Here is an 18,817-nt window from a genome sequence, read left to right as displayed (position 1 = left end):
TAGCAAACCGGCCTTCAGCTTCCTCTACGCAGAGAATTAAGACCAAAATGTGTGCAGCTCTTGAAATGTCAAATAAACTGGATTCAAAGCAGAATTACAATATTCTTAAAACAACATACTGTTTGAATCACAGTTGGACACAACCAGAAAGGATGGACTCATAGTGATATAACATGTTTCATGACCTCAATATTGTCATCAATATTAAAATGTAGGGAAACCTTTACTCATCTCTGTCGTCATTGATGGTGTAGGGAACAAATTGGAAGTCATTGCTTCCTCAATTTTAAATTACCAATGGGGGAAAATTTTTGTTATGAACTGCCATGTTTGATTTCTCCTGAGAGCATAGATAGTAGAAATTGAAAGTCAGTTTTGTATATATCTTGACCAAACAGTAATCTGCAAATGCAAAGCTGAGTCCTGATGCTGTGTATAAGACCCTGCTCAATTAATAAGAAAATGTTGCTCTGTGCAAATGCCAGTTTTTCCAGCCCCTTAGTTTCCCAACCAATGTTTTTAATAGAACAACCAAAGTAGTCTCACAAATGTCAAGGAAAACCTTTACTATCTTATTTTCTGTTGAATAATTAGCCCCATTATTAAACTATGAGCTGGGAGATCGGCAGCTGTCCTGCCATCACAACTATCACAAATAAATTCCCATTTTGGCAAACCGCATCAACATTATTCTTTGCATTTCATCAGTTTAATGGAAGTGGAACGCCAAGGTCCAAATTCTCCCAGCATTAGGCCCATTCCTGAGAGCTGGTCTAGATTGCACAATCCACTTGAGTTTGGATTGTTCCCTGACATGATCGAGCCTCCAGAGTGCAAATGATTCAAGCATTAGAGAGCAGATAGAGTTGAGGAGAAACTAAATGAACTCCCTGTGTGAGCAAGGAAATCGCAGACCAAGCATGGTTTTGAGAAATGATTGGGAAACACATTTGAGAGCCAAGTCTGCCAATATCTGCCAATAGAAAGTTGCACACTAAGAAGTTCTGGTTAATGAACAGGAGTAATTTTTAAAGGACTCATCATAATAAAAAAGATATTGAAAAGATTATTTGGTTAATACTGGTTGATCAATCTTTCCATTTCTGAAATTCTCTTGCTAAATTATAACTTCAAAGAAGTGTAATGAGTTCACGATATTTGGTGAAGTGCTATAGATGAGAGGAGTAGAACTATGGGTGCTAAGACAACTCTGATTCCATCAAGCATGCCTCAGGTTTTAATAAAAACGAGTGGTATCAGTGAAATATTATTGGTCATCTGTCTGTCATGTATTATTCAAGTCAGCAATGTTTATCCTGAGTGTATCATTCTGTAGTTGTGTCAGGTGCAAAATATGCTTAGAGTAATTCCATCAGACTCTGCAAAGTTGATTAGAACAGATCATCTTTCACCAGGACATCTCAGCAGATTGACTGAAGGAAGACTTTTTGTAAGTGTTGATTCAGACAAGGAACAAATCTTAATTTTGTGGTTAAGTTTCAGAGCTGCAAGTCCATGAGGGCCAAACACAGTTGTGTGCTCTGCATCTATTCCTTTCCCACACACCTTTCATTTCCTGACGGCATTCCTCCCTTCAGATGCACAAGAACTCTGATCTGTTGAGCAATTTCAAGGCACACTTGTTACTTGAGTAATAGTTCAGATAACAAGAGGTTAACTTACTCTTGTGATTTGCATGCCACCAGACATTGGGTATGAATGGACTGTAGCTAGGACAGAAATGGCACGTGCATCAAATCCCTGTAGGACAAGACCATGCGTGTTTTTCCCGTGGACGATTCAAATGAAGGACAACCTTCAGAATGCTGCTGCTTGGCATGTATTGAAGAAAAAAATCAGTTTCTGGAAATTTGACACAAAAATAGCAAACACTGCAATCATGCAGCTGTTCAGGCGGCATCTGTAGAAACAGAAAGAGCTCACGTTTCAGGTCACACATCTTTCACCAGAACTGGGGAACTGTACATGCTTTGTCAGTACTATCACCTACTAAATGCACCTATCAACCCTTTTTACTGGAGGAACTCTCCAAGTTATCTGCCTGACAGCCCCAGCTTCACCCATTCACAGATAATTCCTCTGTTCCGTGCCCCCACCTTCTTTGCAACTTAAAACAAGCTTACTTTTCTCCCCTTCCTGGTTCTTTGATTTTAAATGTTAATTCTGTTCCCCTTTTCACAGAAGTTGCCTAACTTGTTGATTGTTGGCAGCGTATTTCAGGTTGACGTGGTGCCTTACAAAGAGGCTAGTGGCAGCCTTCACTAGCATACAAGTGGTGGTCAGTTCCATGTGAAGAGGATTAGAAGCTGATGGGCAGTATGTCATCTTTGAGACAATGATCAAACACATTCTCTACATGCGGCAGTTGAAGCCCACACTGCAGATGTGCAGATGCGAACTGTTGTCATCACAACTTTGGACATCACGATTCACTGGTGCTTTGAAGACGTGGCTGCACTTCCAGCAACCAAACCTCTGATGGATCCCAGGATTGCAGAAGCACCAACCGGAGTGAGTGGTGGTAACTCTGTGGAACCTGTATCTCTGTCCTTCTCAGAGACTATGCCATTCTGCCATTCTTCTTGATGTTGCTGACCAGCCAGCCAATCCAGAGAACTATCATTCATGGTGAAACAGTGCAGTGACAAACAAGACCATTTGATCCCTAACCTTACAATGCCAAAAGTTTTGTACAGTTGGTTGAGAGTGAAGATAAATTAATTCAGAACCTGACAAACCTAGAGCAACAAAGAACTCTGCAAAATGCCAAATATAGAGAAGATTATAGCAATAGCTAGCAGATGTCAATCAAAAAATAGTCAATAGGCCTTTTCACACCACAGGCCAACAGTGACCCTACTTGGATCCTACAGGTGAAATTCCTGGGAAGGCAGGACCTACTGTGCCTTCACCCCACAGTCCAAATTCTCTGTAATTTGGCCTCCCTGGCAATTTTGGGGCAGTGGGTTTCCACCCCCAGCAACAACGTGTTACGCACTCACAGGAGTAAGAGGCTACTCTAACCACAATTCTCAGGATCTCAGAATTAAACCTTTATGTCACACCCCATTGTTCATTCAAACTGACCTACACTGATTTGTGAACTGGATACAGGGTGTTTATTTCATAATCACTTGAACACATGTTTCTTTAAAGTATTTCTTTACCCGATCGGTGTTGAATGAGATTCTGAGATTTAGATTTGGTGATATGTTCCAATCATTAAATGAGATGTTTAATGAGCCACCCCCTCCCATCACTGTCTGTCCATCACCCCCATCCACCTCCGGCCATCTGTTTCCCCCCCCCCGCCCCCACTGCTTAGGGACCGCTTTGGCATGTCGCATCAAATGCAGAGCAGTTCCAGCTGCGTGGGGAATTATGGGTAATGAGGATGGCCATTGATCCCACGTTGAGCCACCGCCATGAAGTGACAGTGCGACCCCGAAACGGCGAGGTGTTGTCAGCATTTCTGTGGTATGATTCTTTATTTTAATCACCTATGTGACAGAGCACACAAGTGCTGACATCACAATGCTTCCCCTGCTCGGTCATTTGCCAATTCACACCACAGGGAGAGGGTGATCCAAGGAAATAACCCGGGTCTGCAGCCCTAACGGGAGGATTCCCAGGTAAATTTCCCAGAAATCTCCATTTTACATGGCAGTGTAAATGACTTTAATGACTCTAATAAATAGTGCTGTTGGGTTTCAATCTTAATAGGAATTCAGCTGTGGGATCTAAAGCAGCAGTATTAGTTCCAATGTGGAATATTAACTCCACAAATGCTTCCTGACCCCTCTGTTTTTATTTGCATCATTTTGAGAATTGAGGTAAAACTGGCAGCAATTAGATCTAAAGGCATTGTACATTGGCATCATTTATGCACCCCTCAACATCCTTCAAATAGTAAAGTGCACAGATAATGTCATGTTGAAATTATTTCAGCACCTGAAGGTTTGAAATCTTACTCTGGGGAATTGAATTTTAAGACTCTGGAGCTCTGACTATGAATCCCTAAGTGCTAAAAGCTAATGTTCACAAAAGGATTAAGAAAACAAACCACTTTTAGTTTGTTTATCAATGTGTAAAATATCTGTTTGTGTTAGCGCATGCATACTTTAACAGAACTACGAAATCTGATGGAATGAAGGCAGTTTGCTCCTGCTGCTATTCTCCGATAACAGATTTTTGTACAGAAACAAACATTAGCAGCTTAAGTTATGAAGCTTTGGCAAGAGCTGACTGGCACCTTTCAATTTTTAGATGCATTTCATATCCATGCCATAATGTCTTAACTCTATGTAAGATGAAATGACTTTTCATAATACAGCTTAAGCTTTGATATTTTATATTGAAGACTTAATGATGCCTGGTTCAGATATCTGGATTGTTTCCAGATATGCTGGCCTACTTTTTTCATTTTTCATTTGAAGAGATTATAAATAATAATGCACTCTGAGTTTGTGGCTCACACTAATACACAACATCACCCCCCTCCCCTCCTTTGCTACCAAATAATTCTTATCGTAAAGATAAATGAATTATTCAAAAGGCACAGGGAACCTGCTTCTATAATTTGATGAATTTATATGAATTGTTTATAATGATAAAAGAAAATTACTTTTCTTGCAAATACTAATACAGCATTAAAACTTTCATATTACACAGAGACACATTGGTCTGGTTTTATTTCAGAATGTTTGGAGTGCAATTACAAAATCAGGAGTACTGGCTAAGGGATATAGTACTTGAAATCTGGTGCACAATATAACATGCAGACCCTACAAGAAACACGCTGCTTGCCCAATTTTCAGTGTCTAGCCACCAGTAACCACATATTGGCTGCCTTATTGCATCATCAAGGAGCTTGGATTTTAAAGTGGTTAGAACCAACTTTAAGGTTAATACTATATTGCATAGTATTAAGGATAGGTATTCTCTGACCATAGGAGGTGATGCAAGTCATTGAGGAGTTCATTGTGATTTTCCCATGGACAGATGAGCATATTCCACTTGCTCTACTGGAAGCCATGTCAGAGGAAAAACAGAGGAGAAGGCCTCACTCACCACAAGCAGGCAACAGTACTTGCAAAGAGCAATGGCAGGAGACAGGTACAGAGATGAGTTCCAGGAGTTAAGCTCTGAAGTTGAAAATAGTGTTGAAATTCAGCAATCTCACATTGTAAAAGTCAATGGACGCATCTTAAATTGACACGTCAAACAAATAGCCCCACAAATCTTACTCTGTTCAAGATAGCACACTCTTATCATTCACTGACCAACAAACTTTCGATCTGCACTTGGGCTGAGTGTTTGTTAGCTTCATGAAAACCTTGTATTACCTTGCTCCAAGACTCATGCTCATTGCCTGTATTATGCACATATTACCATTAAAGCATTAAAGCAGAAGGCAGCAGACCATCCACAGGCAGCAGCTACGCCCCCCCCCCCCCCACACACACACACACACACACACACACACACACACAAGGTCTGAAAGCAATACCTCCATCTCCCATTCAGAAGATAAAGCACTTAACTTCTTCCTGGAACAAAGGCCCAACCAGTCACCCTCTACCACCACCCTTCTCTGCCTGGCTGAACTTGTCCTCACTCTAAATAACTTCTCCTTTAACTTATCCCACTTCCTCCAAATCAAAGGAGTGGCCATGGGTACCCTCATGGGTTCCAGCTACGCCTGTCTGTTTGTGGGCCTTGTGGAGCAATCCATGCCATCAGATTCCTGAATAATCAGTGGACCAAAGACACTACCTTACTTCCGTGCACTATTATTTTAATTTTTAAAATAATATGTATGGTTATAATATGATGCTGCCACAAAACATGGAATTTCATGACTTGTTCATGACAATAAATCTTGATTTTGATTCTGAGATCCTACCAAAAAGCAGCACCATAGCATCTACAGAATGCTGCTTGAAGACAAATAGCATTGTTTGTATATTTGTTGTGGATTTTGCTACATTAATGGAATAAATGCCTTATCACGTAAAGTCTATATTTTTGCTTGAGGTAGCAAAGTGGTGTTTCTGAAGATAATCATCTTCTCTCTGGGTGTCCTTGCCTTTGACCAAAATCTTGATCACAGTGTTGGAAAATTGGGGTGGCAACCTCTAATTCTCTCTCATCACTTCTCCAATCAGTTTGTCTCAAGCTGATCAATAAATTGCAGGTTTAGTTAGAGCTGAGCAGCACTGCTTTAAGAGATCAAACCATGATGTTAAACAGTACAGACTTGTCAATTTTGTGTATGCAGTAACCAAACGTATTGCGGGTTAATGTGAATACTGCCTCTTAATTAGTTTAAACATTGAAAAAAAATTATTTATAGATTGAAAACCACACAAATAAAGCACTTAATGAAAAATAATTCAATTCAATACAAATACATATGGCATATAAAAAGAAAAGATAAGAAAACCTCACTATATACCGCACCCTCCCTTTTCTATGTCCTTACAAGGAAAGAAAAGAAGAAAAAAAGAGTAAGAAAGGGACAAGAGACCCTTAAAAGTTTCTTGTATACTGAGACCTTAAGGAGAAAGGGAATGTCAGAATGTCAATTAAATATTAACACCTATATTTTGTAAATAATGGCTCCAATATCTTCCAAAATATATATTTGTCTCAAGTGGTATACAACTCCAGACTTCAGCATGCCATCTTTCTATACCCAGATCCGTGACACACTTCCAAGTTATGGTGATACATTTTCTTGCTATTGCTAAGCCAATTTGAGCTAACTTCTTTTTGATACATATTCAACTTCAGTTTAGGTTTAACACCCTTAATATCACTCAATGAAAATAACATTGGATCCTGCGGGAATTTAATCCCCAATAATCGTTCCAATAATTTACTTATTTCCAACCAAAAGGGTTAGAATGCAAAAATGTACCAATTTCCTGTCCACACCTAAAACATAAATCCAAAGAGTCTGATAACTATTTGAAACCTTGTATTATTTGCGAAGAGAGATATTTCCCCATGTTTCAACCCATCTGTTGGTACCTTTCTATTTCCAGAAAAAAATTGCATAGTCCCCATGTAGCACCATTTTGGAGCCTGATTTCATGCACAATTTAATTTCCACTCTATTTCTTCATCTAATGTAGTGGATATATGTAACCCTGAATGACATTTTAAAAATAAATAAGAATGATCACACTGCATAAAGATTGCACTGAATACATATTGGCACACAGCTTCTTTTGCTGTGGAATATTACATTCTGGATGGGTTATTTATTTGGAGATGGAAAATAAAGAGTCATTTTTTTTCTCCACGTGGGAGAAATCTGAGATTGTTATAGAAGCTTTCCTGCAGGCACCACTCATACACAGTGGTTGGTTTTCACTTGCAGTGGAACCATTTGTTCTGAACAATCTCCTAAGCAGACAGGTGAGAGGAGGTTCCCACTGATGTCTAGTGAGATCAAGCCAAGTTGATTCTACCCCATGTCATAAATGCTCCATCTTTGCTCATCTTTTTTTTTTTCACACCATAAATCACATTAGCCATGATATACACTATTTCTTTTTCACACATATACAGTGACTTTTTCTCCCCCCCCCTCCTCCCAAGCCACCCCCCCACCCCCCCCTCTCATCCATTTTAGGTATACAATCTAGGTTGCATTAAGCCAGTCAGACAATGTTGTCATTCAACAAAAATACACCAGAAATTCTACTGAGTCCATTCTTTTCTTTCCTTCTCCTTCCATCAACTTAGGTAATGTTTGTCCCCGGTAGGTTTTCGCTATTGTATTTAATGTAAGGCTCCCATACTTGTTCGAATATTTCAATATTATTTCTTAACCTATATGTTATTTTTTCTAATGGAATACATTTATTCATTTAAATTTAGTAGTTTCTTCCTTTTAATTTGGTTATGTATTCCATTAATATTTAAAGTCATATAGTTCAGCGTAGCCCTTTTATATTTTGTTTATCTTCTCTTTCCGTTTTTCCATCATTACCTTTCCTCCTTTTCCATTTCTGTTTTCTTATTTTCAACTCTTTATAAGACAACATTCCTACAACATCCAACATTTTCCTTATTCTCCTATTTCTATCTTATTTATCCCCAATCTCCCCTTCCCCTCCTGAGTTGTCCTTTATCCCTTGTCGGACAACCACATCTCCCCTCTCCATTTGGATTTGCGAATCCACTCGCAAGCGTCAACTGATTTTGCAGTGACCGCTATTTCCCCCCACCCCGCCCCCCCAGAAAAGATTTCACTTTTCATATGTCACAAAGGTCACTCTTTTAATTCCCTCCTTATTCTCTCTATTCCATTACCTTCCCTTATTAATTCTTGTCTATACTATCTATATTTTCCTCTAAGTACAGATACATTCACGTATGCACATTGTCTCTATTCACTCTTATACCTCTTTACCCGCATACATATCAATCGTGATCATTTTTACTCTCATTACCCGTCTTCCTCCCTCAGTCTATTTTTGTAATTGTTCTGCAAATTTTCGTGCTTCTTCTGGATCCGAGAATAGTCTGTTTTGTTGTCCTGGAATAAATATTTTCAATACCGCTGGATGCTTTAGTATAAATTTATACCCTTTCTTCCATAAAATCGCCTTTGCTGTATTGAACTCTTTTCTCTTCTTTAGGAGTTCAAAACTTATATCTGGATAAATGAAGATTTTTTGCCCTTTATACTCCAGTGGTTTGTTGCCCTCTCTTCCTTTTTCCATTGTCTTCTCCAGTACCTTTTCTCTTGTAGTATATCTTAGGAATTTTACTACAATAGATCTTGGTTTTTGTTGTGGTTGTGGTTTAGAGGCCAATACTCTATGTGCCCTTTCTATTTCCATTTCTTGCTGTAGTTCTGGACATCCTAGGGTCTTAGGGATCCACTCTTTTATAAACTCCCTCATATTCTTGCCTTCTTCATCTTCCTTAAGGCCCACTATCTTTATGTTATTTCTTCTGTTATAATTTTCCATTGTATCTATTTTTTGAGCTAGTAGTTCTTGTGTCTCTTTAGTTTTTTTATTAGATTCCTCCAATTTCTTTTTTAAGTCTTCTACCTCCATTTCTGCTGCTACTGCCCACTCTTCCATCTTGTCCATTTTCTTTCCCATTTCTGTTAAGGTCATCTCTATTTTATTCATTTTCTCTTCTGTGTTGTTTATTCTTTTTCTTAAATCATTAAATTCCTGTGTTTGCCATTCTTTAAATGACTCCATGAATCCTTTAATAAGAGAAAGTACCTTCTTTATCTTGCCTTTCTTTTCTTCTTCTATTTCACTGTACTCTTCCTCTTCCTCTTCTTCTTCCTCTGGGTTGGCCATCTGTTGTTTCTTTGTTGCCCTTTCCTTCTCTTCTTTCTTGTTTCCATTGTCTTCTGTGGTCTCTTCTTGCTGCAGGTGTTCTGCAGCTGTCGTTGCCGGCTGTGGAGATCGACTCCCCAGCTGGTCCCCCCTCCCGTTGGTGTGTTTTTTTTCATGCGCATCGCGCATGCGCGACTCCTCGCGCATGCGCGGTTGCGCACTTTTACTCGGCTCAGCGAGCCATTTTTGTAGTCCATTATTTACCGACCTGAGGGAGCGGGTTTCTCTCTCCGCAGCGGGCCTCTTCGGACAGGTAAGGCCTTCACCTTTTTCCTCCTTTGTCTTCTCTTCCTCTCTTCTTACCGTTGCTTTCGATTTTTCTTTTTTTGTCGCCATCTTCTTTCCACCTTTATACTCACTTTTCTGTAACTTTTATTTCTGTGCCTTTGTGTTTTCCTTTGTTTTTCCCGACTTTTCTGGAGAGGGCTGGAGTTCACCGTCCGGCCACTACTCCATCACGTCACTCCTCCCTCCATCTTTGCACATCTTTTGAGGAGTAAATATTTTCACACATCTTGGTGAATGGATAACATACTCTTTTCAGTGATGCTTATTTTTTATTAATGAGAAATACACATTTATTTCTTCACGCCGTCTGACCACACAGTGCTGGCTGATTTATTTTTGCAACAGAATACTAATTCAAATGTGACATTAAAAAAATCCTGATTTAAACCTCAATGTGAGATAGTTCCTGTGCAATCACCAAGATTTGATTTTGGATCAGCTAATAGAACTGTTCCTTCTATCCTCCTTATCACCATATCAAACACTCTGCAAATGGGTTGTACCCGTGGGATGATGTAACTTCTACATAACTATATAAAGGGTTTGACAGTTATCTTAAAACTAATCTGCATGATACTGTATCAAGCAAAATATCAAAAAATAGTCACATTCTCTGGTCAGGAATCACATCAAAGATTAATTTTATTTCTGTTAAGGTTTGCTTTAATTTCTGTTTCACAACAAATTAGTTAACTTTTCAATGAACATTTATATTTTGAAAAGAAAATATTTATTTGATGAGTTTTTTTTTCCCTTCATCTCAGGAAGCCTGGCCAGATGCATATAGAGTAAGGATGGTAATACTACTGACAGAGCAAGAATGGTAGTGGCTGTTGGACAAAGGGAAGGTGTTATTTGGTTCACTTGATGAACCTGCACTGTAAATAAATCAATATTCTCAGATTGGAAGTTTTATCAAATGATAGGATTGAGAGAGACAACTGAATTCTCTGAGATTTGGATCCTATATATCTTGAAATGTTTTGGGCTATTGATAAAAATTGAATTTGGTCGTACAAGAGTGGACATTGTTAGCGTTTTCATATATGGTCATCAAGTACAAAAATATTTTGACGAAGTATGGGTATGAAATAACTTCATTTCTATGAGGCCAAATTGTTTTTGATAGGATAGGACTCAAGTAGTTAACATTGAAATGAAGTGATTTTAAATACATTAAATTAGATTTACAGAATGGCTCTAATTACAAAATGGAAATATTATATTACCATAAATGCATATTATATGTAAATAAGGAAGTCTGACCAATTGTTTTGATCTCCTTTCATTTTGTAGCCTAAAAATCCAAATTGGTATTTTTAGTTTTTATTGCTATAAGGAATTTTAGAGAGATGAGCTGCAATGAGAGATAACATTTTTATTTATCTCCACTTTGAAAACAATTAGCTACATAACAGATGTGTGTTACAGCTGTGTGTGTGTGTGTGTGTGTGTGTGTGTGTGTGTGTGTGTGTGTGTGTGTGTGTGTGTGTGTGTGTGTGTGTGTGTGTGTGTGTGTGTTTGCTTGCGCGCATCTGTAAACAAATTGATACATGTGTGCATGTCAGCATGGGTGCTGAATGGCTACAACATGTATTTTTGATGTGTTTGTGTATGTACATGTCTATCCATATGTTTGTTGATTTGCCAAATGCTTGTGAGTAATCTGCCCGTTTTTCCACTTTAGATATGGCAACATTTGCAGCTTCATATTCAGGCAATGGCTTGTTAAACTGTACTGAATAATACTGCAAAGAAATAAATCAATAAACATTTCAATGTGAAGTATGTTTTGTAATATGTAAGTATAATAGCCAAATCTGTAACCCAAAATTCAAGCTGCGGTAGGTGCTCAAGTTCTCTTGAGTTCCTCTCAGGGCCAAAGGAAAGTAAGAGACTGTGTAAACACAGAAAGCTGGTGACCTATTTTGATTTCAGATCATTTGCATGTTGTAGATATGCTCTGGTCATAAGAATGAGAGAAAATTAATAAAGATAACATTTAATTTTGGAGTGATGGCAGTAAAACAAATCTCAGCGACAGAAGATACTTGACAACTAAGTTCAAAGAAGACCATTCATTTTACCTGCAAGAAACGTAGGTCCAGAAATTCAATTACTCCTCAAAAGGAGTACTGTTCATTTAATGCAAGCCTATTGATGCTCATCTTTCTCCTATGAAAAGGAACTGATGAAATCTACAGGCATGTAGATGGTAATAGCTTGGAGATGATTCATCCAATAACCAGCAGAAACATGTAACACCCCAGATGAGATGAGATGGCCTGGATCACCATTTTGCTATACCTTACATCCTTCCTCTCCTCCTGACTCTTTTCAGCCAATTTCCTGACAGGTTGAAAGCAAGATATCACTGGATATATAATCCTAATGCAATACCAGATCCTAACCTCACCAGGTCATGAGGGACTAAATGGTTAAGCATGATGGTCAGAACTTCAACCTGGTATCTCCTTACATTGAACATAGAACAGTACAGCAAAGAACAGGCCCAATAGCCAATGTTGTCTTCACCAAACACAATGAAAAATTAAACTAAATCTCTTCTTCATGTACAAGATTATTTTCTTTTGTTCTTTGCATATTCATGTGTCTATATAAAAGCCCCTTAAATGCTATTAGCATGTCTGCTGTCACAACTTCTCCTGGCACCCCATTCCAAGTAGCTACCATACTCTATGTAAAAAAAAAGTGCCCTTGTACAGCTATTTTAAACTCTCCCCGTCTTATCTTAAACATATGTTATAGAGCATAGAATGTTACAGCACTGCACAGGCCCTTGGCCCACGGTTGTGTTGACATATATTTTTAAATCTAATCAACGATCTACAGTAAACCTTCCCTATATTGCATCTACCTGTATAACCCTCTATTTTTCTTACATCTATGTATTGGTCTAAGAGTCTTTTGAATGTCCCTATGTTATCAGCCTCTACCACCAGCCCTGGAAATGCATCCCAAGCACCCAATATTCCCGGTGTTAAAACTTTACCCTTGACATCTCCCCTGAACTTTCCTCCTCTGACATTAAACAGATGTCCTCTGATATTTTCTATTGTCACCCCAGGAAAAAGATTCTGGCTGACCACCTTATCTATGACTCTCTATCCATGTAGACCGATTAAGAAACCTTTTATCTTTCTTCGCTCTAAAGAGAAAACCCCTTAGTTATGTTAATCATCCCTCATAGGACATGTTCTCCAATCCAGGCAACATCCTGGTAAATATCCTCTGTACCATCTCCATGGCTTCTACATCCTTATTGTAATGAGGTGACAAGAACTGAACAAGTGTGATCTAACCAGAGATTTTAGAGCTGCAATGTTCTGTCATTGCTCTTGAATGCAATGCCCTGACTAATGAAGGGTTTCTTGACTACCCAATCAACTTTGAGATATCTATGGATTTGGAGCACAAGGTGTCTCTATTCTTCTTCACTGTTAAGAATTCTGCCATTAACCACGTACTCCACTTTCAAGTTCGATCTTCCAAAATGCATCACTTCACACTTAACTAAATTGAACTCCATCTGCCACTCTTACCCAACTTTGCATCCTGTCTATGTCCTGTTGTAAGCTACAACATTCTACACTATCCACAACACCTTCAACCTTAGTGTCATCTGCAAACGTACTGACCTATCTCTCTACCTCATTGTTCAGCTCAGTTATAAAAATAACAAAGATCAGGGGGGGTCTCAGAATATATTCCTGCAGAACGCGCACAAAATCAGTGAACCGGTGCGGACTCGAAAGGCCAACATGGCCTGTTTCCGCTCCGTAAATGGTTATATGGTTTACTCCACTAATCACTGACCTCTAAGCAGAATATTTTCCATCTATAACAACCCTCTGCTTTCTGCAGGCAACCTAATTCTGAATCCAGAGTCAAAATCAGAATTTATTGTCATGAACATGTCACAAAATTCATTGATTTGCAGCAGTATTACAGGTGAAAATACTGCTAAAAATTACATTGAAAAATAAATCAATTAGTGCAAAAGATAAGAAAATGAGTTAGTATCTGTGATCCATTTTCCATTCAGAAATCTGATGGCAGAGGGGAAGAAGCTGTTTTCTACTGCTAAGTGATCGTCTTCAGGCTCCTGCACCTCCTTCCTGATGGTAGCAGTGTAAGAAGGCATGGCCCGAGTGGTGAGAATAGAGGCTGCTTTCTTAAGACCCACCTCTTGTTAATGGAATGAAGACTGATGCCCACGATTGTACTGACTGAGTTCATAACTCTATGTAGTCATTGTGCATTGACACCTCCATACCAGACAGTGATGCAACCAGTCAGAATGCTCTCCACAGTACACCTGTAGAAATTTGAAAGTCTTTGGCGACTCACCAAACCTCCTGAAACTCCTCACGAAGAATAGCGGCCTGCGAGTCTTTATGAATGCATTGATATGGAGGTTCCAGGACAGAGATGTTGACACCCAGGAATTTGAAGTTCTTATCCCTTTCCACTGCTGACCCCTCGATGAGGACTGGTTCGTGTTCTCCTGATTTTCACCCTCTGAAGTCAACAATCAATTCCATACCCACAGCCAAGTTTCCAAGGATCCCATGCCTCATGACTTTCTGAATTAGTCTCCCATGAGGGAGCTTGTCAAATGCCTTAGTAAAATCTATATGCACCACATTTACCAACCTACCGTTCACAATTTATTTTGTTACTTCCTCAAAAATCTCAATTAGGCTCGTAAGCCATGCTGATTATTGCTGAGAAAACTATGCTTCTCTAAGTCATCGAGTACTTGACACTTCTCTCTGGTGAAAATTATTTGGACTGTTTACCCTATCTATTATCTCTCATAACTTTATAAACTTCTCTCAGATCTCCCGTCAGCCTCTAACACTGCCATTAACTTTGTGGTTATCCTGCAGATAGTGTCAATAAGTAACCACTACTAATGACGTGGGTTCTGCTCATGCATTTCTATGTCATTTTCAGTGTGTGCTGCTGTTCGAGTTACTGTGGGTGGTTTGATGGGAACATCCTTCAATTTGTGCCCTTCTTCGGGAGAACTTATTGTACACGGAACAAGGATTAGATTTATTTTTAAAATTTTCTAACAGCAGTCCTAATAGTTTACAAGTATGGTTCAAATGTCTGCAACTCTTTAAAGTGAAACCTGCATTCCCAAACTCCGTGCAGATGCCATTTCATAGTAAAAAGAACCACCGCTAACGAGGAGGATTATTTAGCAAGTGTCACAGGTGAACGCTATTAGCTGTATCACTGGTTGAAGGTGAGCACTCTTTGTACCTGTCTTCTCTCATTTCGCAGAAATAAACATTGCATCAGGTGCAGTTAAATTGTCTTTGATTCCAGTTGTTGATCGACAGCTTTATTTATTGCCATTTCTTTGTTTTAGTTCAAATTTCAAAGTAGAGATTAGTTGGATCAGTTGCCCTTTATGCAGTCTATCGAATAAATGTTTGCTTCACCAGGCAATTGACACCGGAATGTCTGACTTCAGGCATTTACTCCACAATATGGACCTGTGCCCAAGCTAAGGGTGTTATCTTTGACATCTGAAGACAACCTAGGGTAAAAGAAGAGGCACAGTAAATTTGAGCAATGTATTTTGTAATGTGATTCAAATCTGCTGTTACATGTACTGTCTCCTAGAACTTCAGAAATTTGCATTTATATACCATCTTTAAATGGCAAGATAACCACCAAGGGAAAGGTGTTCCTTAGCCCTGGGAGACTATCCAACTATCAATCCTGCTTTCACCATTTCTAATGGTTCCCATTAGAAATATTGATGATACATTTCTCTCTGAGGATGCTGTTGAGCCCTTCCAACTTCCCATTGTTCAAGAGTAACATTCAGCATGGATTAGGATGCTTTAAACATCTTCCTGGCATCTATGTCAAGATTGCTATGGAGGATTTACAGCCTCAATTCCCACAGGATTGTATGTAACCAAAGGATAGCTTGTCAGGAAGAAGGGAGGTTTAAGAATGAGAGAAAGGCAGCTGGAATGGTAACAGAAAGAGAATTTCAGAACTTAAGACAACTGAAAGCACTGTCAAATGGGAATTAAAACCCCATTGCTGGGTTCTGAAACTGGATGCAGTAACAGTTAAGTTATGCAACCACATCAGTAAACCAATCCATTGAAAAGATTACATTCTCAAATGGTGAAGAACATGAAGAGTCAACTCTGCAGATTGTTCGCACGGCATCGGCCTCAGATCGTTTGGAACTATAAAAGTGTTTATAGCACACATTTAAAAAATGCATTTGGGTTAAGTTTTACAAATCCATGCCCCTGCTGTGGAACATTTAATTCCCCGTAATTTTAGATGGGGAGCTCAGAAGGATTCTCTGTAAATTATATTCACAGAATCGACTCCTATAAATATACAACACTACCTGTTTGAGGGAATTTTGGAAAATCTTATTGTCTTGAATATTGCTTTTGTGAATCTCTCTTTTGGAGCTATTTATTGTGTCCAATGAATGAGAAATACACGGCTCAGGGGTTATTAATTCGCAGTTATACGACAATAGCACTTGTGGGTTAAAGATTGCTTGAATCTGACTTATTTAATTTACGTAATCCTACAGGATGCACTTTTTAATCCATACATTTACTCAGTTCAAATCATAATTATATTGATGATGTGAGCTTCTCTAAAGATAGTCACTAATCATTGTGTTACTGGTTTCTTCTGTAGCCATGCACCTTCAGGTGTGGATATAAAAACGTCTTCACTTTTGATCAAATTGCTCATGGCAAAACTGGCATTCCCCCATTGGGGTAAAATTTCCTTTATTTCCTTTATTTGGTTTAAGCAATTTAATCATTTGTATGATATTTTATGATCCACTTTGTCATTCTGATGAAAGCATAGTGTAACAGTGGTGTATGTCTCATTATGTCTTTGATACAGAAAGACTTCCTGTGGCCAAGTAGTATGTGTTGTTATCAGTAGCAGTACCACAGTACTTGCATTTCACCACACTGCAGCTGTCTACGATCATATGATGAGGTTTAAAGTAGATTTCTTGTCATTGGTTGTCTTTTTTTTGCATGGTCTCCTTTACAGGGGACCAGTGAAATATCCATATTTCCATAGAACTTTGCAGCACAGAAAACAGACCCTTTGGCCCTTCTAGTCTGTTTTGAACTATTATTCTGTCTGGTTCCACTGACTGCACCTATTCCACAACCCTCCATTATCACTCCCACCCATGTTCTTGTCCAAATGTTCCCTAAATGTTAAGACTGAACCTGCATTCTCCATTTCAGCTGATATCTCATTCCATACTTCCACCATTCTATGTGTGAAAAAATTACCCCAAAAGTTCCCTCTAAACTTCTCCCCTTTCACCCTTAACCCAAGTCCTCTGGTTTGCATCTCACCTAACCTCAGTGGAAAAGGGCTACTTGCATTTACTCTATCTATACCCATCATTCTTCTATGCTCCCCTCATTCTTCTGTGCTCCCCTCATTCTTCTATGCTCCAGGGAATTGTTCTAACTGAGTGGTACTCAGCTTTTTTTAGTTTAAGACCCACCTGACTTCTGACCTTACATGCCATGACCCACTAGTTGCAATGACAGCAATATTTTCAAGTCAAAGGCAGCTCTGTATGAAACACATCTTTATCTCATTTAAAGTATTTTATTTTACATTTTAAAAGAACAGACATAGGACCAACCTTTTGCCCACCAGTGGGCCATGGTCCACTAGTTCAGAACCACCATCCTAATCTGTTTAATCTTTCCCTGTGGTGAAACACAGAAATTTGGAGATGGTGTGATTGTAGAATAAACATATATTTAATGCTGGAGGAACTCAGTCAGCCTCACAGCATCTATAGGGGGTAAAGATATATACCAAAATTTCAGGCCTCATTCCTTCTTCAAGGTATAAGCAAATAGCAGGCAGTTGTCTCAATAAAGACTGGGAGAGAAAGGGGAAGATTGTGAGGAAGAGGAGTCCAGACCATCAAACAAAGGTGTTAATTGGATATGTTAAGAAAAGATGAACATTGATTTTGGTTCTGTGAAAGGAGACAGAGGGAAAAGGTGGGGTGGGGGTGGGGGAGAGAGACAGACAGACAGACAGAACTAGAGGAAAGGAGTTGGTGATGCAGATGGGGGGGGGTGGGGTTAACAGGAACTGGAGATGGATGCTAATTCCATCCAATTGGAGGGTGTCCAGTTGGAAGATGAGGCATTGTTCCTCCAATTTCAAGATTCCTTTATTGACATGTAATAAAAACAGTACAATACTACACAGAATTTGCTTTAGTCTGGCTTAAAGTAGACAGATTTGCCATTGGCAAAATTCCCTGAAGCACCTCTTACAATCAGAGTAAGAGAAGCAAAAGAGACTGTGGAATTGCCTCCAGTGCTGCCGCAGACCCCAGTGCCACTCAGAGTCCAGTCAAAACCATCATCAGCCAATTTGCAGGTGGTCTCAGTCTTGCAGTGCATAATAACATGGACAAACATGTCAGCAAGGGAATGGGATGGAAAATTGAAATAGGTGGCCACTGGGAAATCCTTGCTATTGCCAAGATGCTCAACAAAATGATCTCCCAGTCTGCGCACAATCTCTCTGATGTAGAGGAAACCACCACAGGAGCACCGGCTGCAGTAGAAGACCCCAGCAGATTAACAAGGGCTCCAAATGGTGATGAGGGAGGAGGTGTGTCCATCTCATATGGTAGGGTAGGTATCAATGGGATGATTGGTGGGGAGGGAAATGGATGAGGGATTCATGGAGGGACCAATCCCTCTGGAAGAAAAAGAGGGGAGAGAAGGGAATATGTGTATGCTAGTGGAACCACATGGTAGTGGCAGAAATGACAGAGGAAGATATGTTGGATATTTTGGACTCAGAGGCTGGAGGGTTTGGAGATGAGGACAAAGGGAATCCAGTCTTTGTTGTGGCTGGGGGTGGAGGGAGCCAGGGAAGATATGTGAGTAATGGAGAGTATGGGGGTGAGGGCCAAGTTGATGGTGGTAGAGAGAAAGCCATGTAGTTTGAAGAAGGAGGACATCTCTGATCATCTAGCATGGAAGACCTCCTGCTAGGAACAGATGTGATAATGATGGATAAATTGAGAGAAAGGA

General features: G+C 39.4%; 1 long non-coding RNA gene across 2 annotated transcripts in view; it reads left to right on the top strand.

Moving 5' to 3' along the window:
• Nucleotides 1-3,587: 3,587 nt before the first annotated feature.
• LOC138752709 (uncharacterized) overlaps nucleotides 3,588-18,817 on the top strand; it is a 34,199-nt gene continuing 18,969 nt past the window's right edge. The window contains exons 1-2 of one of the 2 annotated variants that reach the window (XR_011350861.1): nucleotides 3,596-3,653; nucleotides 5,023-5,136. This is a non-coding gene — a long non-coding RNA (uncharacterized lncRNA). Of the gene's footprint in view, nucleotides 3,654-5,022; nucleotides 5,137-18,817 lie in introns of both variants that reach the window. The other variant, XR_011350862.1, reaches the window with a different exon arrangement.

This window comes from Narcine bancroftii, chromosome 2 (genome assembly GCF_036971445.1).
Source record: "Narcine bancroftii isolate sNarBan1 chromosome 2, sNarBan1.hap1, whole genome shotgun sequence".
Lineage (NCBI taxonomy): Eukaryota > Metazoa > Chordata > Chondrichthyes > Torpediniformes > Narcinidae > Narcine > Narcine bancroftii.
This window is presented reverse-complemented; position numbering and strand designations above follow the sequence as displayed.